The sequence below is a fragment of the Rattus norvegicus genome, chromosome 6 (genome assembly GCF_036323735.1).
Source record: "Rattus norvegicus strain BN/NHsdMcwi chromosome 6, GRCr8, whole genome shotgun sequence".
NCBI classification, from domain to species: Eukaryota; Metazoa; Chordata; class Mammalia; order Rodentia; family Muridae; genus Rattus; species Rattus norvegicus.
In genome coordinates, this window is record NC_086024.1 from 84,771,442 (window position 1) to 84,798,608 (window position 27,167).

Sequence of the window (27,167 nt, forward strand, 5' to 3'; positions counted from 1 at the left end):
ACAGATGCTTTTCAATTTTATGTGATCACATTGTCCATAGTTGTTCTCAGAGCCTGTGCCACTGTTCTGTTGAGGAAAATTTTCCCTGTGCTAATGTATTTGAGTTTTCTCACTGTTTCTTTAAATAGAATGAGTGTATCTGGTTTTATGTGGAGGTCCTTGATGTATTTGGAATTTAATGTTGTACAAAGAGATAAGCATGGATAATTTGCATCAATCTACATACAGACCAACACTCAAGCCAGCACTATTTGTTGAATATGCTGTCTTTTTTCCACTAGATAGTTTTGGCTTCTTTGTCAAAGACCAGAAGATGTGTGACCATAGATGTGTGAGTTTAATTCTGGGTCTTCAATTATATTTCATTGATATATCTACCTGTCTTTCTCTGTAACAATACCATGTAGTTTTTTTCACTATTGCTCTTTACTAGACATGGCATTTCCCCCAAAAGTTCTCTTCATTTTATTTTAGATTCTTTTTTATTGGATAGTTTATGGATTTACATTTCAAATGTTATCTCCTTTACTGGTTCCTCCCTCTACCATCCCCCCTCCCCCTGCTTCTTTGAAGATGTTCTCCCTCCCATGCATCCACCCACTCCCACTTCACTGCCCTTGTACTTCCCTATATTGGGGAAATAAAACTTCATATGACTAAGTTTTATTATTTGTGGAGAATAATTTTTTTTCTTTCCTGGGCTTTTGGTTCCAAAGGAATTTGAGAATTACTCTTTCTATATCTGTAAAGAATTGAGTTGGAATTTTGATGGGGATTGCATTGAATCTGTAGATTGCTTTTGGTAAGATGGTCACCTAAAGATTGGAAAAATAACTTTACCAATCCCACATTCCACATACGGTTATTATAAAATATATACAAATAACTCAATAAGTTAGACTTCCAAGCATCAAATCACCCTATTAAAAATGACATACAGAGCTAAACTGAGGAATCTGGAATGGTTGAGAAACACCTAAAAAATGTTCAACAAGCATAGTCATCAGGGAAATGCAAAACAAAACAATCCTGAGATTGTGCCTCACACTGGTCAGAAAGGCTCAGATCAAAAACTCAGCAGACAGCAGAGGCTGGAGAGAATGTGGAGAACGAGGAACACTCCTCCATTGTTGGTGGGATTGCAAACTGATTACACCACTCTGGAAATCAGTCTGGTGGTTCCTCAGAAAATTGGACATAGTACTACCCGAGGAATCTTCTCTATCACTCCTGGGCATGCTCAAAAGATACTCCATCATATAACAAGGACACATACTCCACTACATTCATAGCAGCCTTGTATATAATAGCTAGAATCTGGAAAGAACCCAGATATCCCTCAACAGAGGAATGGATACAGAAAATGTGGTACATCTACACAATGGAGTACTATTCTATTAATAACGACGACTTCAGGAAATTCATTGGCAAATGGATGGAACTAAAAAATATCATCCTGAGTGAGGTCACCCAGTCACAAAAGAACGCACATGTTGTGTGTACTCACTAATAAGTGCATATTAGGAAAAACTCTTGGAATACCTACTATACAACTCACAGATAAAATGAAGCCCAAGAAGAAGGAAGACCAAAGTGTGGATTGTTCAGTCCTACTTAGAATAGGGAACAAAATAATCAGGATATGGAGTGATAAAGGAATCTGGAACGGAGAGAGAAGGAGGAGGGAAATGGGGGGTGTGGTCAAGATGAAGTTTGGGAGGAGGGAGAAGAGATGTAACAAGGACCAGGGTATTGAGAAGAGATATGCCGCAGTGGGTAATAGGAACTTCGGTAGCCCCCAGAAAGTCCAAGGTGCCAGGAAACCAAGAGGCTCCCAGGACCAAAGGAGGATGACATTAGATGAAACGCCCAACAAAGGGGAGAGAATACTTGTAGAGACCATATCCAGAGGTTTGGCACCATCCGCCCATTGAGGGATGGGTCCACCCACGAATTTCAAAAATATTAATTCAGAATTGCTCCTATCTAAAGGAAATACAGGGACAAAGTGTGGAGCAGAAACTGAAGGAAGGCCATCCAGAGACTTCCCCAGCTTCATTCCATTTACTGACATCAAACCCAGACACTAATGTTGATGGCACAAAGAGCTTGCTAACAGGAGCTTGATATAGCTGTCTCCTGAGAGGTTCTGCCAAAGCAGCCAACCATAGGACTCAGAAAGACTGCCATAATGGAGGAGTTAGGGGATGGACTGAAGGAGCTGAATGGGTTTGCAACCCCATAAGAAGAACAACAATATCAACCAACCAGACCCCCCCCCCACAGCTCTCACAGAATATACCACCACCCAATGAGTCCACATGAAAGCGACTCATGGCTTCACTTGCCCATGTAGCAGAGGATGGCTTTATTTGGCATCATTGAGCATGGGGGCCCTTGGTCTTGTGGAGGATTGATGCAGTGCATGTGAGTGCTAGGGCAGTGAGGAGAGAGTGGGTGGGTGGGTGAGGGAGCATCTTCACAGAATCAGGGGAGAAGGGATGGATTTAGGTTGCTTGTGGAGGGGAAATTGGGAAGAGGAATAACATTTGAAATGTAAATACATAAAATAACCAATAAAAAATGATAAACCACTGGATCCTCAGAGAGCAAAAAATGATTCCTGTGTTTTGATAAGAAAATTCCAAGTTAGGTTTCATGCGTCCTACTGGGTATATGGTCGACTTTACGTGATTTTAACACTGTTTAAGATACGAGTCCCGCATCATTCTTTTGCATAGTGATAAGTTTCTCATAATTATTCACGAAAAGTAGCACCATTTCTCTGATCGAATGACTCTAGAACTATTAGGAAATACAGACTGCCCACAGAAATAGCTGTTCCTCTACTTACCATTCTAATTTAGTGATGATCTGTGGTGAAGCCATTTTATTTTGAGTCATGGACATTAAGGTCAAGGGAGTCAAATCATTGCCGTTTTTTCTTAAGAGCTTTAGAATTGACCTAAAATTTGAATTGATTTAAGACAGATGAACAAAAGAAAAAGCTATACAAATATACATAAATTTAATTGGACACAGGAGACATTGTAAGAACATGAAAATTCAAAGAAATGGCAAAGCAGAAGGTTATCCACTACATTATCAAGAGAGACAATTATACTAAACTAAACTGTAAAAGGAAAAGGTGTAATTTTACTGGGGTTGTCTTATTAAGTTCTGTTTCCCAGGGCTGAACTGTGAAAAGCTTTTTTTTCCCTCCTAGCAGATAGTATATTCACATGGGAGTTTTTAGTATTCTCTGTTGAGAAAGAAAAGTGAGATGCCTTAAAGTATAGTTCTTACACCTTCTGTTTGTCAGGTATTTTTAGTTTATAGTAAGAAGTACGCCAAACTTCTCATTTTGTGGTACATAATCTGTCATTTTCCAGTGAATTTGAAATGAGACCACTTAATTCATTTAGTATTTTCTTTCATTTAGACTTTTGGGTATTCTTCCTTCAATAGATAAGTTTGTTAAATCTCATAGTTTAAGAGCATTTTATAAATATATATACAGCCACCAAAGCTAGATAAGATGGATGAAGCTAAGAAGTGAATGCTGACAGGAGCCAGAGATAGATCTCTCCTGAGAGACACAGCCAGAATACGGCAAATAGATAGGCGAATTCCAGCAGCAAACCACTGAACTGAGAACTGAACCCCCATTGGAGGAATTAGAGAAAGGACTGAAGGAGCTGAAGGAGCTTGCAACCCCATAAGAACAACAATGGCAACTAACCAGAGCTTCTAGGGACTAAACCACTACTGAAAGACTACACACGGACGGACTCTGCTCTAACTTCATAGGTAGCAATGAATAGCATTTCTGGGGCACAAGTGGAAGGGAAAGCCCTTGGTCCTGCCAAGGTTGGACCCTCAGTGTAGGGGATTGTTGGATGGGCAGTAATGGGGGGTGGATGGGGAGGGGAACACCCATATAGAAGGGGAGGGGTTTTATAGGGCCGATGGACAGGAAACCAGGAAAGGGAATAACATTTGAAATGTAAACAAGAAATACCCAATTTAGTAAAAATGGAAGAAAAAAAAGTTTATCAGTTTCTGACAAGGTGAGATTTTAATATAGATCTTATTGAATATGAGACCACTTAAGAATGCTATTTGATTAATGATATAAAATGTTTCAAACCATTGGCAAGGATACTTGTCTACATATTTAAAGACTTTAAAACTATTTGAAACAATTTTAGATCAATATATATCATAACATTTTTTCAACACGTTATTCTTAGATTATTTTTAAATATTGTAAATAAAATTGTTCTTTTAATTGACAATGCATTATTCATCTCTCACCTATACAACTGATTTTTACGCACTGCTTTGAAGCATAAAACTTTGCTAAACTTGCATGTAACGATCATTAATAAATGCTGTAATATTTTTCATATACCAAGAACATAGGTATTCTGAAAGTAGAGAACCTCTAATTACCGGTTCCTTACATGCCCTAGCAAAACTCCAGTAGTTTGTCAAACACAGGTAACAATGGTATCCCTCTCTTTTCTTTGTCCTAGTTCTTGTATTAAAAGAGTTTTTTTTTTTGTTCATGTTTTTTGTGGCTAGGTATACATGAAACTAAATATGCTTCAAAATGTGACTGTAGTAGAGCACAGTTTGAAGTTTTGGCTTATCCTTCATGTAATTCTGTTCTGTAAATAAAATATATTCCATAGGTCCAGGCAGCAAGCCTGCTTACTAGCTGAGCCATCTTGAACAGCTCAATTTCTCTTATCATTAATACATAGCAGCTGAATAAATTACTATACACTATTAGTAGCTGTGATCAGGCAGACAAAGTTCCATTCTATTTCTTGTTAGAGGAGGGGAATGGATAGCTGTTGTACTTGGTCTAGTAAAAATAGCCAATAAATTGGTAATATGAGATAGGGTCCATAGGTTCCTATCCCTTCCACAGTTAAAAGAACTGACTGTTGTTGTCGCAGAACTACTTTGAGATTTCAATGGTGAAAAAGTTTTAATGAAGGACAAGGAATGATACAAAACTGAACTGCATCTTAACTAAGAAATCTTGGCATCTTTCTTCCATTTCACTGTAAAAAATACAGTCAGGTATCTTATAGAAAATCATGAAAAGAATTAAAACATTTGTGCTCCAATCTTTGTCTCTGTATTTTCTCCTATTAATATTTTGTTCCCCCTTCTAAGAATGACTGCTGAAGCATCTGCACTTTGATTGTCCTTCTTGAGAGCTTCATGTGGTCTGTGGATTGTATCTTGGATAATCCAAGCTTTTGGGCTTATATCCACTTATCAGTGAGTGTATACCATGTGTGCTTTTTGTGATTGGGTTAACCAACTCAGGGTGATATTTTCTAGTTCCATCAATTTGCCTATGAATTTCATAAAGTCATTGTTTTTAATAGCTGAGTACTATTCCATTATGTAAATGTATCACATTTTCTATATCCTTTCCTCTGTTGAGGGACATCTGGGTTCTTTCCAGCTGCAGGCTATTACAATCAATGCTGCTATAAATATAGTTGAGCACATCTGTTTGTTATATGTTGGAGCATCTAATGGGTATATGCCCAGGAGTGGTAGGGCTGGGTCCTCAGGTAGGACTATGTCCAATTTTCTGAGGAACCTCCAGACTGATTTCCAGAGTGGTGGAATTAGTTTGCAATCCCACCAACAATGGAGGAGTGTTCCTCTTTCTCTACGTCCTCTCCAGCATCTGTTGTTACCTAAATTTTTTATCTTAGTCATTCTGACTGATGTGGGGTGGAATTTCAGGGTTATTTTTATTTGCATTTCCCTGATGACTAAGGATCTTGAACATTTCTTAGGGTGCTTCACAGTCATTCGATATTCCTCAGTCAAGAATTCTTTGTTCAGCTCTGTGCCCCAATTTGAATAGGGTACTTGTTTCTCTGGAGCCTAACTTCTTGAATTCTTCATATATATTGTATATGATTCCTCTATCGGATAAAGGATTGGTAAAGATCTTTTCCCAATCTATTGGTTCCTCTTTTGTTCTAATGACAGTGTCCTTTGCCTTGAAGAAGCTTTGCAGTTTTATGGAGTCCTGTTTGTCAATTCTTGATCCTAGAGCATAAGGCATATGGAGACAAAGGTTTGAACAGAAACTGAAGGAATGGCTATCCAGAACCTAAACCACGTAGGGATCCAGTTTGAGACACTAAACTCAGACAATAATGCTGATGCCAAGATGTGCATGCTGACGGGAGCCTGACATAGCTGTTTCATGAAAGGCTCTGCCAAAGCCTGACAAATACAGAGGTGGACACTCAGAGCCAACTGTTGAACTGAGAATAGAGTCCCAGTTAGAGGAGTTAGAGAAAGGATTGAAGAAGCTGTAGGGATTTGCAACCCCATAAGAACAACAATACCAACCATTCAGAGCTCCTTGGCACTAAACCACCATCTAAAGAGTACACATGGACAGACCCATGGCTTCACCTGCATATGTAGCAGAGAATGGCCTTGTTGGGCACCAACCATAAGAGAAATGCTTGGTCCTGCCAACCAGTGCAGGGGAATGGGAGGGTGGGGAGGCAGGAAGGGGTGGATGGATGTTTAGGGGAACACCCTCATAGAAGAAGGATGGGATAGGGGGTTTGTGGACAGGAAACTGGGAAAGGGGATAACATTCAACAAAATCCAATAAAAAACAACATTGTCTGATATGTACACCAAATAGAGAGTGAGCCTTCTATATCCTTGCCTTCCTGGGATGAGATTACACGAATATGCCACTATACCCAGCATTTGGCTCAGGACCTGGAGTTTCTACTACATGCATAACAAATATTTTATTTGTTGAACTGTCTCCTTTTTATTTATTATTAACTTTTAGCCCATGGCATGATGTCGCCCAAACATAAAGTCATTCTTTAACTATAATTAACTAAGACTAATAACTATTTCATAAATGTACCTAGAGGTTTGTCTCTTAAGTGATTCTAGTTCCTGTAAAGTTTCCAATAAATATTAACAAAGTCAGCAGGTAGACAATATCAAGCCAGCATAATTGTAATTATAAAAGTTTAATATATAAATTAAAAGGAAGTTTTGATGTTTTTCAAATTATTTAAAAGAGTAAATAAAATCATTAATCAGATATACTGATCTCTGTATGCCTAGGGAAAATAACAAAAATAATCAAATAAATACAAGGACAAAGAGTGGATCAGAGGCTGAAGGAAAGACCATCCAGACACTGACCCACCTGGGGATCCATTCCGTGTGCAGACACCAAATCCAGACACTAATGCTGATGCCAAGAAGTGCTTGCTGACAGGAGCCTGATACAGCTGTCTCCTGAGAGGCTCTGCCAGATCCTGACCAAACAGAGGCAGATGCTTGAAGCAAACATAACAGGGACCCTGATGGAAGGGTTAGGGGAAGAACTGAAGGAGTTGAAGGGGCCTTATCTGGCATCAATGGGAAGGAAGGCACTTGGTTCTGTGAAGGCTTGATGCTCCAGTGTAGAGTAACGCTAGAGTGGTGAGGTAGGAGTGGGTGGGTGGGTGGTGGAGCACCCTCATAGAAGCAAGGTAAGGGGGAATGTGATAAAGAGTCTATAGAGGGTAAAAAACAGGGAAAGGGGATAACATTTGAAATGTAAATAAATAAAATATACAATTTTAAAAAGTGTAAACTATCGTTTAAGATAATACAATAATATGGTTTACTTCCTTCTAAATGTTTTTAAGAATAGCAAAATAAACAGATATCGTGGTATAGGCTGAAGCTCAGGAATATTAAGTTCAAAGTCTTCCTGAGCTACAAAGCCAGTCAAATCAAGGCTTGGAAACTTAAGGGTATCTTGTCTCAAATAAAAATGCGTCGAGGATGTAACTGTTTAGTACAGCACTCATTGAACACATGTAAGTTCTGTTTTCATTCTCTATCACACACACACACACACACACACACACACACACACACACACATCCAAAACAAAGAACAAAGGTACAACAGAATCAATAACTCAGAAGACAACAATCCATGTACATTAAACCACATCACACTGTCTATATTTTTTAAAAAGCAGTTCAAAATGTGAGAAGTGTTATGAAATTGAATTTTTGAATATGCTCTCTGTGTCATATACCTGCATGCCTACAATATCCTCTTGCCTGGAATGCACAAGTCTCCGCATTCAACCACTAACACTTTAAGTACAAAAGAAGACAGGGATGGTGGGAGAGAACGGCTGAGTAGGAGATCGGAAAGGAGAAAAAAGGAAAGGAATAATGAAGGGGGTAATGAAATATCTTTGATTGCCCACAGCCTCTGGCCAGACAGTCAAAATGAACCCATCAGAGGACCATGAAATCTTACTACTACTGCTCTCAAATTGAAATAAAGAATGTTTCCTGGAGAGTAAAAGACATACTAATTTAGAGTAACAGAAGGTTGGTTGTTGATTTAAAGTATACAAAGGACATTTTTTGAGTTAAAATATTATAACTTTCTTTGGCATTCAGCTCCCAAATCACATATCAAGCAAGGGTTTGGTAACTTAAACTTTTCATCTGCTTGCCTATTTGTTGCTATGATAAAGGTTAGTGTTTGACCCACAACTCTTGTCAGGATTCCTTGTAAGGGTTTAATTTCCATTGTTTTTCATTACCCTAAATACAACATATAAGCTAAGAGTAAATGTACTCTGGAGTGATAGAGTCCTAAATTTTTGTCTTATGTGAAGTTGTTTAATAAATGTAGTACCTTTTATCAGCATGGTAAATTGAAACAGGACACAGCCTGATGGAAATAAAAAGCTCACTGGGAAAATATGAAGTAGCATCAAAATGTACAGCTGATTCTGATAGGTCAGTGTCTACTTACTACTGTTTCATTGTTTTATTTAACAAAGTAAGGTTTCATTTCCTGTGTATTGACACCCACTTTTTATTTCTGCCTTGCATAATGTTCACAAAAACATAGTAGAAGGACCAAAGTTTCTTGGTTTAGAGAATATTTTGCAAACAAAAACAGTATTCTTTGCCTGTTTACAGATATGTCTTTCCCTAAGTCCTCCCCTTGCATAGATGGCCACAAAATTATGTCCCCAGGAAGGAGATTCTGAAGTAGCTACAGTTTTTCTGAGAAGTCCAAGTCACACTTCATTTGGTGTAGATCTTTTAAGGAATGCTCATGTTCATAGTAAAAGGTTTCAAGTCTATCATTTGACTCTAAAGGACTTGTTGAGGTAAGCAATTTAGTAATGCTGCTAACTTAGGAATTTTGTGTAAGTCAGAGCCAGATATAGTGAATATGTATTGATGCAAAGCTCAGCTCATGAACTTAAAACCATGAGACACAGACTCATAATTTATTAAAAGCCATCATGTTCCAGGAAATATGATGAATAATCCACTCCCCAAACGCCTGGGAATGAAATGTGATGCCTTTCCAGCAGACAGACTTCTGCTGAATCCATGTGAAGGCTCCTCATGTATATTTAATAGAAAAGCAGGTTGTTTCATGCAGACATTTTCTGAACAGAGATAAAATGAATAGAGCAGTATCAGAAATGAAAGATAGCTGTCCCACAGAGCTGACTACAAAGAGATCTAAAATGATAAGGGAAGAATGGGATTCAATGAGGGCATCAAATCAAGTCAGAGCCAACACAAGAGTGAGTTTAGAAAGTTGGATAGATGTTTAAGATGAAATGCAGAGTGACTTCTCACTCAGTGAAAGCAATTTCTTGCTTAGGGAAGCAAGAGTGTCTGTTTTTCCTCTAACTTTAGAAGATCCAGAGTAAGAGATGGAGTTCTAATGTGCAAAGACAAATACTATGAAAGAGTAGAGAGCACGCATCCAAAAGTATCTCATATGATACAATGCACATACCTGATCATTATTTCAAATAAGCCCCTTGTATTTATTGTAACTTATACCTTCAACAGAGAAAGTTAATACCTCCCAAAGAGATGGCTATTAAAATATTAAGGGCAGATCTAGTAAGAGCCTTAAAAGCATTCTCCCAAACATCAAGATATGGGAAAGACAAATTTTGTCAAAAAGAATTTTTTTAAGGGCAGTTATTACTGACAGCTATCACAGTTAAAGCACATCAGAGGTTGTATATAGAGTGATTAATACTCTGTTGTGCTTGTTTTAATTTTTAAAACTAGGCTTTGATATTACTTGTTCTTACAGGGTGGAAGATTATGTGTCAATGTTCACAGATGCTTGGAAAGCGAGTTTAGGATTTTTCAGTGGTTGTAGAGCTCTGCTCCAGTCTTAATTAGGCAGAGAAGAGCACTCTGACCTCTCCACAGCTGTTGTGCTGATTGATCTTTAAAAGCCAAGTATTTGCTAAGAAAGGTGGCTGCTTAGCTGCACAGGGATCTCTTGCCTAGGTGCAGCCTGGCTTTCAAGCCAAGCTTCCTGAGCCTTGGCCTGTGCACAGATCTATTTTCAGTGCTTCACTCCCACAGCCATCATGCAAGAAAATGGATTCTGCAAAGGTGGTTAGAATTCTGAAAGGATGAGTAGTAACATTGTTTTCCCAGCATTAGAAACAATTTTGAAAAGAGCAAAAGCAGAACCTTCAAATTCCTTAGTAGGTATCTGAAAACACACAAAAATATATGAAGCTTTCATATGAGCAGCTGTTAATTTGCATCTAGAAGACCAGAAATTTAAAAGAAAATTAATTTCTATACTTTCCAAACTTATATACACTATGTCTACAATGCGTCACTACCTTTTAGAACATTAAGTGGAGGTTTCTCGTTGTTTCGTGTAAACAGTGGTCACAATCTCAAACAAATGATCTGTACACTATCCTAACACAACACCCATGTATAAGTCGATCTTTAATAAATATATGTAAACTAGGCACAGTTGTGAATAGCTGTAACCTCAGCACACAGAAGACAATGTCAGAAAGATCATAAATTTTGGATAAGTCTGAAAAAATCAAGAAAGAATGTGTCATATGAAATCAAGGGCTGGGTGCACAGCTCTGGAGTATGGCTGTTGCATAGCATGTCTGAGGAACCAGCTTTGATCCACAGCACCATACATAACTAACAAATTAAAATTATATGAAATAAAATGAACACTATATTGATTTACTTCACAAAATGTTTTTGTGTAAAAAGCATATTACAATTGAAAGAATAATTCTTTATTCTAAGAGAATCCAGATATATAAAGAGATCTTATAAACAGATTATATAGCATTTATTAACAGCCTAAGTGTACTCAGTAAGTGAACTTATACAGTATAATTTTTATATTAGACTGAGAACTATAATGAGAGTTAGAGCTTAGAACAGTAACACTAAGGGTAATTTGTGGAAAATTATATATGTTACTATTTAAACTTATGTATAATTAGCTCAGTAATTACAAATCCTATTAAAATATCTCCTATGTAATGATCCTAAACTTTAAGATCAGTTCTCTCCTCTGGAAGAATTTAAGGTGCATTAGAAAAGAAAATGGTGTGGCATAGTACTAATCTAGCACATATATGACCTCATATCGATCTCTACTACTGTGAATTAACTTGAATGGATGAATGAATGAATGAATGAACAAAGTAATAAAAAGCAAAAGAGAGTAAATGGATACAGTCAGAAGATATGGTAAAAAATTTGTATTTTATATAACTTCCTATTAGTGTGGTAGTTCATCTGAAAGATAGGTATCAGCTCCTTTCTTGGGTATATAACAAAAGGATGCCTCATCCTACTACATACACTTCAACTATGTTCATTGCTGATTTATCCATAATACCACAAGCAGGAAACTATTGAATGTCTATCAATAGATTAATAGATAAATATTGTGCTATATTTACACAATGGAATGTTACTAAAATGTGCCAAGTTGAGGGATGGGACAACCCACCCATCTCAAAAATATTAACACAGATTTGTTCCTGTTTAAAGGAAATGCAAGGGCAAAGAGTGGAGCAAAGACAGAAGTAAAAGCCATCCAGAGACTGCCATTCCTAGGGATCCATCACATCTGGCGACACCAAACCCAGACAATATTGCTGATACCAAGAAGCACTCATTTATAGGAGCCTGGTATAGCTGTCCCCTGAGAAGTTCTGCCAGATATAGATGCACATGCACACAAACAATAATAGGACTGAGCATGGGAACCATAATAAAGGAGTTAGGGCAAGGACTGAAGGAGCTGAAGGGTTTTCCAACCACAGAGGATAAACAATAACATCAACCCACCAGATTCCCCCAGAGCTCCCAGGGAATAAACCACCAACCAAAGAGTACCCATGGCTCCAGCTACTTATGTATCAGAGGATCACCTTATCTGGCATCAATGGGAGGGGCGGCCCTTTATCCTGTGGACACCAGATGCCCCAAAGTAAGGGAATGGTAGGGTGGCGAGGCAGGAGTAGGTGGGTGGTTGGGGGAGCTCCCTGCAGGAGGCAGGTGAAGTAGGATAGGGGTTTTGCTTTGCAGAGAGGAAAGCAGGAAGGGGAATAATATTTGAAATGTAAATAAATAAAGTAGCAATAAAAAAGGAAATCATGAAATCCACAGATAAAATTGATTTAACTAGTAAAATAATCCTTAGTGAATTACCACAAACCCAGAAATACAAATATGATGTGTTTGCTTATATATGAATGTTAAAGACTTACTCTAAGTTTAAACAAGCAGAATCTGGAGAACCACATAACTTAATAATATAGGTAGAGAGTAGGGAGGAAGGAGATTTCCCAAGAAGGGAATATAGGATAGATACAGAAGAATGTGAGGGTTGAATTAGAGGTGCAAATTAGGAGAGGAAAAGAAAAGGAGTAACAAGGGAAAAAATACAGGATCAGCTCTTATACTTTGATGGGAAAATTCTTTAGGTTAGAGAAATTTTCTTCTATGATTTTTTTCTACATTATTCTCTCCACCTTTGACTGGGTTCCTTTACCTATTTCTGTCCCTTAGATTTTTTTATGATATTCTGTATTCTTGGATGTTTTTTACAGTGATTTTTTCATATGTAATATTTTCTTTGAAGATGTATCAATTTCTTCTTTGTGTCTTCATATTTGTGGTCCTTTCTTTCACTTCTTATATTCTGTTGGTGAGGCTTGCATCTATAGTTGATGTTCTCGCTCCTAAATATTTCTTTTCCAGATTCCAGTTTCAGGTTTTTCTACTGATTCTATTTCTACTTTTAGATTTTCAACTGATTAATTTCCTTTCACTCTTTGTAATTTCATATAATTCTTTAAGCTGTTTATTCAGTTCCTCCTTAAGGACCTTTTTCATTTTCATATAGGTTCTTTTCCTTTACTTTTGCTGTACCTATGTTGGAATTTTCTGTGTCTGCCAGGGTGAAATAACTGCGATCTATTGGCCACTTATTGTACCGGATGTCATTGATTGTGTTTTTGCACTGCTATTTTCACTTATGGATTTGGAGTAATATAGGCCTAAGTGCTGATGGTTTTCACTTTGTTTAATATGTGTTTTCTGCCTTGGTTTATGTTGACTTCTCTGTTCCTTAGGCTGGATGGAGAATTGGTTGGTTTTTTCATGGTACATATTTTTTTACTTTAATTTTTTATTATTCATTCTACATCCCATTCACTGCTGCCCTCCTGGTCATTCCTTTCTATAATTCTTTTCCCCTCCCCCTCCCCTTCTCCTCCGAGCAAGTAGAGGAACCCTTGGGTATCCCACCACCATGGCATTTCAAGTCTCTGTGAGGCTAGGCACTTTCTCCCCCACTGAGGTCAGACAATACAGCCCAGCTAAAGAATGTATCCCATGTGCAGGCAACAGCTTTTGTTATAGTCCCCATTCCAGCTCTTCAGGACTCTCATGAAGGCCAAGCAGCACATCTTCTACAAAAGTGTAGGGGGCCCTAAGTCCAGTCCATGTATGTTCTTTGGTTGGTGGTTCAGACTCTGAGAGCACAAAGGGTCCTGGTTAGTTGACTCTATTGGTCCTCCTGTGGAGTTTCTATCCCCTTCAGGTCCTGCAATCTTTCCCCCTATTCTTCATCAGAGTCCTCAAGCTCAGTCCACCGTTTGACTGTGGATATCTGTATCTGTGAGTCAGCTGCTGGGTGGAGCTTCTCAGAAGACAATGTGCTCCTGTCTGCAAGCATAATAATAGAGTATCATCAATAGTGTCAGGGACTCATGCTTGCCAGTGGGATGAGTCTCAAGGTGGGTCTGAATCTACCCACAAAGCTTTTTACCCAAAATTTACACTGTTTACAAGAATTTGGAAATCTTGTTAGGTTGGTTAGTTATTGTTAAGTTTTTCTTGGTATTGGAAGATGACACGTAGGAATGAGAATGGATTGGAAGTTGAGGAAGAGGGGTCCACAGGAACCATGAAACAATGATGAGATACCAAGAGATTAAAGTACATGGAAGTGAAAATACAATGGATATAAAGACTTGCATTCTCAATTTGAATATAGAGTTCAAAACATTGGGCAATTTTTTTCAATGAAAGTGGTGTATTGTTTTCAATATGTTTAAAAGACATATTTATAGCATGTGTGATTTTTTCTACATTTCCGAGACAAGTATGGCATACATAATGAACATACCTACAAGTCTAACAAAAATATGCAGTTAAGTATACAAAATAATCAACAGCTAAGAAACTAGAACCAGATAAGAAAAATGAAGATACACAGTGGAACTATAGCAGTGAACAAATGAATGGATTATTTAGAAGTCTTTCCCAGATTATTTGAACAAAGCAAATGCTACTCTTTTCTTTTTTCAATACAGAACCCAAAAGCTTAATATTTTGGGAATGAGGGAATGATTGATTTTTGCATCTCAGTTCAAAATTATGGCAGTTAAGAGAAATCCATTTAGTCACCACTTTTGAGGTCCAGTATGACCTTACAATTTATCTAAAGGCTTAGAAAAGCACAACGCATAATTTCTCATTTCTAGGTCACTGCTAAGTTAAATTTGGTACTTAAAGAAAAGCCCCTATTCAGTTCTAACAAGATAGAAAAGTACTAGAAAATGAGACAAGGAAGAATTACTTAACTCATTGGAACAACTATGCTTAACTTTCTTGATATTATGAGTATATATTTCATTTGATATCCATATCAGTAGTTTCACTTTGCAACATCTTAGAAAGCATCTCCAGAACTATTTGCTCTGGCTATATTTATTTATTAATGACACTTATTTACAGGGCCATACATAACCATTTTCTCATTGTTCTCTCCAGCCCTTGATATAAGAATAATTTAAATAACAAAAATATGAAGCAAGACTGTGCTGCATTTCTAGTTTCCTGAACCCTGAATTTCATTTGATTATATCAGAGATAATATCACGAGTTGCTTTCACATTAAGTACTTAGCAAACTACCCACCCTTTGTAGGGCTGCATCTGACATTTCCAGGATATGGTAGGGTAAATTACATTCTTTCTGCATCAATGGAGTTATTCACCAGATCGTGTATCCTAGTCTATAAATTCTGTGTGATCAAGGAGTGTTTCCTAATTTTGTTGATTCCTACTGGATTTAAACCCTCTGGAATCCCTTAAGATGTTTTTGAAGTACTATTGTTATTTTCTCACTTCCAGAATTGCAATGGAAACTTCCAAAATGTCATATTATTTTTATTCATACACATATTATTCATATGCAGTACCACCAGACACTCTGTAAAACAAAGCAATGCCATGTCACTTTTTACCAGCTTCTTCCTCAATGCCATAATATCCAAAAAATCTCACGACTGATGAATATTTTTGTGTGCAATTAGAATAACAAGCATGTGATAAATAATCTTCATTGTCAATTTAATGAGGCAGAGAAGCATATGAAGGTAATTCCAGAAGAGTTTAACGAGCAGGATAGATAGATAGAGAGATGCAATCCTAATGTGCTGAAACTGCAGGAGATGTGGTCGTCTGAAAATAAAAGGCAAATGGAGGTGAGCATCAGTGTTGGTCTCTTTGCTCATACATTGTATGCACTATGTGGCCAGTTGCCTCGATTTCTGCTGCCAAGTATAATCTGTCATAATGGACAGAATCTTTAAACTCTAGGACAAATTCTTCCTAACTTAAGTAGCTTTGGTCACGTGTCTTGTTAAAAATCACATAAAAATGATTGAAATGTCACATAAGTTGACTCCTGGCTTTTCCAGTGACTGTATGAGACCATAATCAAGTCAATTACCCTGCTCTGCTGTTCTTGTCTCCTCTAAAGCAGGAGTTATTGTATTATATACTTCCCAAGATTTTGGCCAATTAAAAAATATATTAAATTAAGAATTTACTAACTCTAGAGCTGTTAGATGTTTTCATTTTTAAGAGCATTTTTAATTTTGATGATTTATTATTTTTTAATCCCCATAGTTTCTTAATTCAAGTTATTACAAGCTAACCATTAAAATTGTTTTGTGGGTGGATCATTGTCTGCCTATTATAGTCTTCTAGGCTGTATCTTACCCTGTTTACAAAATGAGCCCACTAAATATTAAAAATGAGGCATGGCTTAATTAAGAGTCACACAGTCCTACCCAAGGGAAACATGGTAAATGCTAAGTCTTCAACCCTAAACATGTTCCTGTGCCCATAAACACCTTTGAAATTTGATTACATGATTAGTAATTAGCATACTTCCCCATTCTACCACACTTAAAGTATATGTTTCAGGTACCTGTATCAATTTTTATTCCACATAAACTTGCCTTACTCCTAATCTTATGATAAGTGGTAGCTCTTTTTGTGTGTATCCCATTTACTTATAAATTTCCTGACTGTATCTATATGATTCTCCTGTGTAGACCTCCATATTCTATTATCTCTATTGTTATGGTCCAAAAATTCAAAGCAACTCAAGCAGTCACAAAAGTCCTTCAAAGCAAGATATTTATTTGAACGTGGCACCAAATCCTAACCAGTCTGAGACAACAGCACAGACCCTGTAACTGAACTATGACCCTGAGTCATAGAGTTACAGAAGTTTTAAGTTCAGCATTCATAAGCATCTGTGCCAATTTGCAGTCATATTTTCTCATCAATCAGAATCATTTGTTCTTTCATGTTTGGGAACAATCATTTTTTTTAGGAACAAAAGAAGAATAAGGAGGAAATTGGCTAGCTTTCTGGAAAGCCCCATTAGAGCCTGGGAAATTGAACTTAATTTTACCTTATGATCAAAATGAAGTCTGAAAACAAAATGGTAATACTTAGGATATATCTCCCTTTTGATCCCAACACCATGAGCAAAATTCATATGTTTAGTGAATATCAACACAGATGATAAGGAGTGGTGTGAGACAAAAACCTAGAACAATAACTTATAGGTTGTTATGAGTCCCAAACAGGAAGTATATCCTGCAGGGTCAGAGCTCTGTTTACAGCGAAAGCAGTTAAAGAGAATTTCCTGTATATTAATTGCTAAAACCTGATGAAGAAGTAACATATGTCCTATGTTAAGTTTCTGATAATCAATGCTTTTCTGTGTAATGAAGAATAAAGTCCTGGTCTCATTTAAACTGTTTATAACCCTATATATCTGATCCTTGCCTTTGTCCCTCCCCTTTTCATTTTATCTTTTTTTAATTTTATTTTTCTTCGGTATTTTATGTATTTACATTTCAAATGTTATCCCTGCTACCCCTCTCCCATACCCCCTCTCCCTCTCCCTGCTTCTATGAGGATACTCCCACTTCCGCCCACCCACTGCCACCTCAACACCATGGCAGTAGTGAGGACCAACCCTCTCGCCCTCTATGAACACTTTCTCTCTTATAAGGGTGACTTCCAGAGGCCACTGGAAACCCTGACTTAGAATGTTGGCAGGTCCAAGGTGTACCCGAATATAGCTATACAGCTTGCTTTAATTTCCACAATCCTGGACTTGGTCCATTCTTTCCCTGTATTTTAGAATGAACAGTGTATAGTGTTGGATTTCAGAACCTGATAAAAGTTGCTGATGTGCATATTAAACATACCAAAGCGACATGGTCTCATGTTCTCCCAGGATCCCACAGTCCCTACAGTTTGCAGCAAATGGCTGGCGTACTCCACCCTCTACCATACACTTTCCAGCCCTCTTCCACAGTGTCTCTTCACACTGTAATCTAGACATTTGTGCTCTCTCTCTCTCTCTCTCTCTCTCTCTCTCTCTCTCTCTCTCTTGTTCTTTCTTTTTGCTCTTACAACTCTCTTTTCTTCCTGCCTTCTAAATGTTGAAGGACTAGGAAATCAATTCCTTACACTCTACCCTCTTGAAACATTTTTCTTGTCTGATATTTCCAGTTTGTTCCTAACAAGTTTCCTTATCCATAAATCTACGGTGATACGTATTACCAAACTCAAAAAAACAATGTTTGTAACTATACATGAATTCACTCAATGATTTTTTTGAAAAATACTTCTCAGTAGAAGACTTCAAACATTTTTAGTTATTCTATCATTATTGCCATCCCTCTATCTAATCTTGAGGAAAAACAAAGAACCAAGCAAATTAAGTCCTCCTTTAAACCTTATATTGTGTCTGCACTAATATACTCATCTGTACAATGGACTTTGCTACTGCATGTTTAACAACAAATATTACCCAAACAATATGATTTTTAAAATATGAAATACATCACTCTAAGTTTTTGCTCAATGTGGTCAATGACTTACAGATACAACTTGAAACAGATCAGATATCTAAACATAAATATCACTGGTCAGTTCTGGGAAGTAATGTTCAATAGGCCTAGTCAATTCTTCTGCTAAATAGCAAAGTTGTGTATTTTTCTGCAAAACAATTTTATAAAATTATTTTCTTTCAAAGGACATTCTCTAGAATGTCCATGGCAGGTGAGAAATCCAGTAGGTGGAAACAAAATACAGCCAGGGAGATCACCAAGTATTAGGTAATTATTATCTAGGACATGGGGAACGCAAACAACAACTGTGTCCCTTTGTTGTCCAAGCACTGAATTTCTAGCTAGTCTTCACCCTCTGTGTGGATACTTTCCTCTGAATCTACACTGCTCATTCTGTTGTGTCTCTGATTCTGGTCACGTCTTGTCTCAAGGCTTCTGCCCATCTTCACTTTGCCCTGTTGTTTCAAATCTATGCTTATTCTTCATTCAAGTAAAAGATCTAGGGAATGTCATATCCTCGAAAATATATTCATAAAAAATATAAGAAAGATTAGGGAGAGCTATAAATTTCTTTTTTCCTAAAATCATATCATTTCTTTGTTCATTTAACCATCATACCTACTTATTAGAAGATAAATTCAATTTGTGTAGGGACTCGAATTTGATTTGCAGTATGTCCCAAAGCAGGAAACATCTCCAATACACGCCATTGAACCACGTCATCATATCAAATGCCTATTTAAATCTAAAACATTGCCTCTTTGTTTTACATTTTTATAATAATTATTTTATTTATTTAAATCAAAAATGTTACCCTTTCCTGGTTCCCCCTCACAGAGTTCTTCACCCCTTCCTCCCTCCCCTTAGCCTATGAGAACCCACCCCCCAACCCCTGGCATCTTCTTTCTCTGGGACAAGTCTCTACAGGATTAGGTACATCCTCTGCCACTGGGGTCAGACAGGACAGTCAGTCCTCTGATACATATGTGCTGGGGGACTATGACCAGCCCATGTATGATCTTTGGTTGGTGACTTAGTCTTTGGGTTCTCCCGGGGTCCAGATTAATTGACATTATTGGTCCTCCTATGGGGTTCCCATCTCCTTCAGTTCTTTCAATCATGCCCTAAATCTTCCATAGGAGTTCTCAATCTCAGTCTTATGGTTGGCTGTAAGTATCTGCATTTTTCTCAGTCAGTTGCTGGTAGAGCCTCTCAGAGGACAGCCAGGCTAGGCTTGGTCATGTATGTCCTTTCGGGTCTGGGTTACCTCACTCAGGATTATATTTTCTAGTTCAATCTATTTGCCTGCAAAATTCACAATGCTTTGTTTTTAATACCTGAATAGTATTTCATTTTATAAATGAACCACATTATCTAAATTAATTCTTCAGTTGAAAGACACCTAGATAGATTGCTTACAGTTTCTGGCTATTACGAATAAAGCTGGTATGAATATAGTGAAGCACATGTCCTTGTTACATGTTGGAGCATCTTTTTAGTATGTGCCCAGGAGGTATATAGCTGGGTCTTCAGGTAGAACTATTTCCAATGTTCTGAGGAAACACTAAGTTGATTTCCAGAGTGGTTGTACCAGTTTGCAATTCCACCATGATCCTTGCCAACCTGTGCTGTCACTTGAGTTTTTGATCTTAGCCATTCTAACTGATGTATGGTAGAATCTCAGGGTCCTTTGGATTTGCATTTCCCTGATGACTAAGGATTTTGATTATTTCTTTAAGTGCTTCTTAGCCATTTTAGATTCCTATGTTGAGAATTCTCTGTTTATCTTGGTACTCCATTTTTTTCTTTTATTGGATATTTTTATTTAGATTTCAAATGTTATTCCCTTTCCAAGTTTCCTGGACATAAGCCCCCTATTCTATCCCCCTTTCCTTCTTCTATAAGGGTTCCCCTCTACATCCACCTGCTCTTCCTGCCCCACCCACCCATGACATTCCCCTACACTGGCAGGTCCAGCCTTGGCAGGACCAAGGGCTTCTCCTTCCATTGTTGCCCAACGAGGCCATCCTCTGCTACATATGCAGCTGAAGCCACGGGTCAGTCCGTGTATAGTCTTTGTGTAGTGGTTTAGTCCCTGGAACATCTGGTTGGTTGGCATTGTTGTTCTTATGGGTTGCAAGCCCCTTCAGCTCTTTTAATCTTTTCTCTAATTCCTCCAATGGGGATCCCATTCTCAGTTTAATGGTCTGCTGCTAGCATTTGCTTTTGTATTTGACATGCTTTGTCTCTGGCTCTCAGGAGACAGCTGTATCTGGCTCCTGTCAGCATGCACTTCTTAGCTTCATCAAAGTTATATAGTTATGGTGGCTGTATATATATGGGATGTATACCCATGTGGAGCAGGCTCTGTATGGCCATTCCTTCAGTCTCTGCTCTCTGCTTTGCCTCCATATCCCCGCCTATGAATATTTTTGTTCCCCCTTTTAAGAAATAGTGAAGCATCTGCACTTTGGTCATCCTTCTTGAGCTCATGTGGTCTGTAGATTGTATCTTAGGTAATGTGTACTCCATTTTTAATTTTTTTTAGTATAACCTTGAATTCTTTATATAGTTTGGATATTAGACCTCTAAGGGATATAGAGTTGGTAGATATCTTCCTCCAATCTGTGTGCTGTAATTTTGTCCTATCAACAGTGTCCATTTAAGATTTCCAGTTTCATGAGGTCCCATTTATCAATTGTTAATCTTAGAGCCTGAGTTATCAATTTTCTGTTCAGGAAATTTTCCCATGTCACTGAATTTGAGGCTACTCTCCTCCATTCCTAGTGGATTTCCTTTATATTCTAAATCAATTTCCAATTTTTTAAACTTTTTTTCTTTAAGTTTAAGCTTGAAAAACATTTACCAGAAATTCACTTTTTGTTCTTGTTAATGACTTAAGTATTTTGTTATTCTAAAATTGCAAACATATCTAATTCAGTGAGACAACTGAAGTAGGTTACTCCATGGGTGGAAAGATGGTTTATTGGAAATCTAGAAGACTAAAGTATACTTATCTCTCAGTGGTAGAAAAAATAGTAGCTTGAGGCATTTGGGGTGGTCCGACTTTCATGCCTAGCTCTCAGCAGTCAGAAAGGACAACAAGTAGGCCGTGCAGGTCTTCCCTCTTCTTCATGTAATCTTTGGATTGTATCTTGGATATTCCCAGCTTTTGCACTAATATCCACTTGTCAGTGAGTGCATACCATGTGTGTTCTTTTGCGATTATATTACCTCACTCAGGATGATATTTTCTAGTTCCATCCATTTGCCTAAGAATTTCAGGAAGTTTTTAATAGCTGAGTAGTATTCCATTGTGTACCACAATTTCTCTATCCATATCCAGGAACATCTGGATTGTTTCCAGCTTCTGGCTATTATAATTAAGGTTGCTATGAAGCATGTGTCCTTGTTATATGATGGAGTATCTTCTGGGTATATGCCCAGGAGAAGTATAGCTGGATCCTCGAGTAGTACTTTATTCAATTTTCTGAGGAACCACCACCCTGATTTCCAGAGTGGTTGTACCAGCTTGCAATCCCACGAACAATACAGGAGTATTTCTCTTTTTCCACATTCTTGCTAGTATCTGTTGTCACCTGAGTTTTTGATTTTAGCCATTCTGACTGGTATGAGGTGGAATCTGAGGGTTCTTTTGATTTGCATTTCCCTGGTGACTAAGAATGATGAACATTTCTTCAGATGCTTCTCAGCCCTTTTCATATTCCTCAATTGAAAATTCTTTGCTTAGCTCTGTAGCCCATTTTTTAATAGAGTTATTTAATTCTCTGCAGTCTAACTTCTTGAGTTCTTTGTATATATTGGATTATAACACTTTATCAGATGTAGGCTTTCAGAGAGCTTTTCCCAATCTGTCGGTGACTGTTTTGTCCTGATGACAGTGTCCTTTGCTCTACAGAAGTTTTGTAATTCTATGAAGTCCCATTTGTTCATTCTTAATTTTAGGGCATAATCCATTGCTGTTCTGTTCAGGAAATTTTCTCCTGTTCCCCTATGTTTGAGGCTCTTCCTTACTTTCTCTTCCAAAGTGCAGATGCTCAGTCCTTCTTAGAAGTACTCACAGGAAGAAATATGGAGACAAAGAATGAAGGAAATGCTATCCAGAGACTGCCCCACCTGGAGATATGTTCCATATACAGACACCAAACTCAGAAAAATATTTCGAATGCCAAGAAGGTCATGCTGACAGGAGCCTGATATAGCTGTCTCCTTAGACACTTTGCCAGAGCCTGACAAATACAGAAACGGATGCCCCCACCCAACCATTTAACTGAGGACAGGATCCCCAATTGGAGGAGTTAGAGAAAGTAGTTGTAGGGGTTTGCAACCCCATAAGAACAACAACACCAAACAACCAGTGTGCCCAGGAACTAAACCATCATCCAAAGAGTACATATGACAGACCAGTGGCTCCAGCTCCATATGTAGCAGAGGATATCTTTGTGAGCACCAATGGGAGGAGAAGCCCTTGGTCCTGTCAAGGCTCAATGTCACAGTGTAGTGATATGTGAGGACAGGGAGGTAGGAGGGAATGGATAGGTGGGTACGGGACTACCCTTATAGAAGCAGGGGGAGGGGAGATGGGATAGTGGGTTTCTGGAGGGGAAACAGGGAAAGGGATAACATTTGAATTGTAAAGAAAAAATATTCAATAAATGAAAAATAAACAACAACAACAAAAACAAATAAAGCTGGTACTAACATAGTTGAGTGCAAAAAATTACTTGCACGTTTTAAAGAGAGCAGGTAGCTGCGTGGTGAGGGAGGTATTGCTCATTAGTATGATTGCCTTTGGTATATGTCACATGTATCTGATACTAAGGAGATAGATGTCCCATTACTAGAGGTAATGAAAATAAGGGAAGTGGCTCTTCCTGGCAGTCATATGCCTCATCCACAGTCGTCTGAGGAATGTCAACTGTAGACTCTTGTCTATACTTCTGTTTTACTCTGTCAATAGTCAAGCTTTAGTTTAGCCAAGACTGTTGTTTTAGATATTGACTCCTTGGTACTATCATTTCTGGGTTTGGGGTTTGGGACACAAATATTTGGAGATGATAGTTGAGAGTACATTGAACACAGTACACATGAATATGTTTGTTTTACACATGATCATGTTTTTCTAATTCAATATAAAGGTTACAAATGAGTTCACTCAAAGTAAGTTTATTTGTCATTTGGGGGTTCTTTAATAGATTCAGGCTTCTAGAAACCAGTTTCCTATATTACATTTTCTTTTCTTATCACAGAATCACAAATAATAACAAATTACTCAATTTTCTAATATCAAATACATAGTTTAAAATGGATTTATAAAATAAATAATTTTGAAGTTATTTTGTGAAAAGCATTGTAACTACCCATGTGTCAGAAAATAATAAAAAGTTATAAATATTATGATTCAGTGGAGATATTTAAGAATTATTATTGGGTTTATCGTTTACATTATTCTTTTAAGTATTTCTGAGAGAGAAATGGAATTTTTACTCCTGCAAACTTTTCATATACCAATTATTAGTCTTAAGATATCAAATCAAGATCTGTAAAGTTTACCTATAGTCTAATATTTTGAGTTTTACCATGTGTGGGCTCTGTGTGTGAGTGAACATGTGCTTCTTGGTATGTACATATCTGAGTTGGTATGGAATTCAAAGAAAAGCATCAGATGTCCTGCTCAATCACTCACTATCTTATTTCCTTGGGACAGAGTTTTTCTATCCACTTTGCACCTCGAGCTTCCTGTTTAGCTGGAATACCAGTTAGATAAGCTTTAGGGATTTTCCTGTTTCTCCTCTGTCCACCTTCTCTGCAAGTACAAGTGTGCTTGACCATATCTGCATGTTTTAAGTAGGTATTGGAATGTCTGTACAGCTGCATAACAGGTGTTCTTATACACTAAGCCATGTCCCTAAGCCTCTGAGTTTTAATTTTAAATCACGAATCTGTAAGGCTGGTTAATCACAGAATATTTAAAAGAATACAAATTTCATATGCATATTATGTAATTCTTGATTATATCTTTTAGCTACTAAGTAATATAGTCATAGAAACATTTGCTACATATGTAATCAGATATAATGAATACAAGATCATTAAATACTGGTATAATTAATGTCAAAATTTCCATAAAAGAAGACATATTCCAAAATAAAATAGGAACAATTTATATTATTTTGATTTTCTTTTTTTTTTTTTTTTCGGAGGTGAGGACCGAACCCAGGGACTTGCGCTTGCTAGGCAAGCGCTCTACCATTGAGCTAAATCCTCAAACCCTTATTTTGATTTTCATTACGTATCCTAAAAGGCTAATAATTCAAAAACCCAAGGTGAGCAGAGAAATTCCAAATAGGACATTTGACATGTTGTTAATACCTTTAGGATATAAGGATATGGGAAGTTGCCAAGAGGGTCAACATACCAGCCTTTATTGGTATTTACAGTAGAACAGATCTGCATGTGGAATCTTCTTTTTTCTGTCCTATAAAACTAAGTTCCCTGTCACTGGATGCACATTCTCCACTCCCTTGAAACACTGCTCATGTCCACTATTCTGATTAAAGATAATCTGCTGAAGAATCCTGTCTCCTCTTTATTTTAATCACCTTAAATAATCCCTATCAAAAAGTCTCAATTGCAAAATGCAAAATTAATGAAGTTGGTTGAGATTGAATTATAATGTGCATAAGTTAGCCTCACTGCAATGACTATACATGTTGATGCAATAAGAAGGTCCTTTATACTGTTTAAAGAATACTATTTCAGTTTTTCTCATTGTTAAAGAATTACAGAAACTTAAAATTGAGTATCAGAAAGGTATAAACAATTGTTACATTGTATATTATTTTTGGATTTTATATGTATAATAATGTTAAATATACATATGTGATCAAAATGTCATCTTTTAAATTAATGAAAGGGCTTAATCCTATGATTTTCAGTTAAAATTATTAAAGGATATACCCTATATGAAGTTGAAACATTGCAAATTTCATTGTAATAAACAACCTGCAAAAGGTTCTATAAATGTACAGTCATTGGAGAGCCATCTGGTGTCAGATAATTACATCCATCATTCATCCCATTCATAATGCTCACTGTAATAGCTGGTCCAGGAATATCAAACAGACCTGGGGTACACTCCTGAGAACTTCCAATCCATAAAGCAATTAGCAAGTTTTATTCATACAGGTATGTTCCTATCTTCATTTACATTATATTACCAAATAGAAAAGATTCAGGTTCTCTGAATAAATTTCAGCAAGTAAGAATTTATGTCTATTGAAGCATTGCAGAGTGACACCAACTAGAAATTCAAACAGTAAGAGTACACCTTAAGAAGCAAAATTACTTTTACAGTTTTTGCATATTAATTTGAATCAAATTGATTTGTTTCTTGACAGTAGAGAAAAATACTGTGTACTTTTGTGGGGCAAGTTCAGTGAGTTTTGGACTATGAAGTATTACAGTTATTGTTGGCATATTGTGGCTAAGCTTACATTTACTAACCTACAATTGTCTAGGTTTTCTGCACAGTTCTACTTTCAGAGTAGAAAAGAAAGTGTAAGGACATTTAATCTCTAGTGGTAACATAAGAGCCATAGGTGTTTTACTGTCCTTCTGTGAAATTCATAGTTAATTTCTCCATTTCTGGCCTCCAGCTTTTAAACTGCATTTTTCCCCATAGGCTTTTTTTCACATTTATTTTACTTGATGTCTTAATATATTAACTAATTAACAACTTATTTTAACAATTTCTTGATACTTTACCAAATTACCATATGTTCCATATGTATCATTCACTTTAGATATTTTGCTTCATTTAATTAAAACTTGGAAATATTATACTAGTAACTTGATCAAAAAATATTTTCATCATAACATCATTCTTACTTACATATGTGCTAAGGCCTTAGTGACACAGTCCAAATTTATGTCAACTTACTGATATAAATGTAACCTTAAAGTAATAATATAAAACTAAAGAATTCATGAATCAATGAACTTATAAATAATTCTTGAAACAGGCAACTATTTGATAAAATAAAGTCGCTACTAGTATGCGGTAGTGGATGTACCTAGATCTTCTGAGACTTTTGTCCAATCTAAAACAATTAAAAGAAGGAACAGGAGGAGGAGGAATAAAAGTAGAATCCCTCAGGAAAAAAATAAGAAGAAATAAAATAATTAAAAAATCATAGTAACATAGTCAAGAGTAATAGTAGTCAGTCAGTAATGTAGCTAATTGTACAGAAAATGATGATCTTGAAATCCATGCAAAAATTGTGTGTATGGAAAATTACTGCTTCTATTGTATGTTTTCATAAATGCACACATGTATTAACTATATATTAAAACATATTATATTAAACATATATAAAGCATAAATACTTTACACAAATATATTTGGAGGATTCAGTGGGGGGAAACAGGAAAGTAAAACTATGTTTAATGCAATATAAAAATAAATACACCTCTTAATCACCCTTAATTTTTCATTATGAATTGACACTTTCTTCAACGATTTCACGGAATAT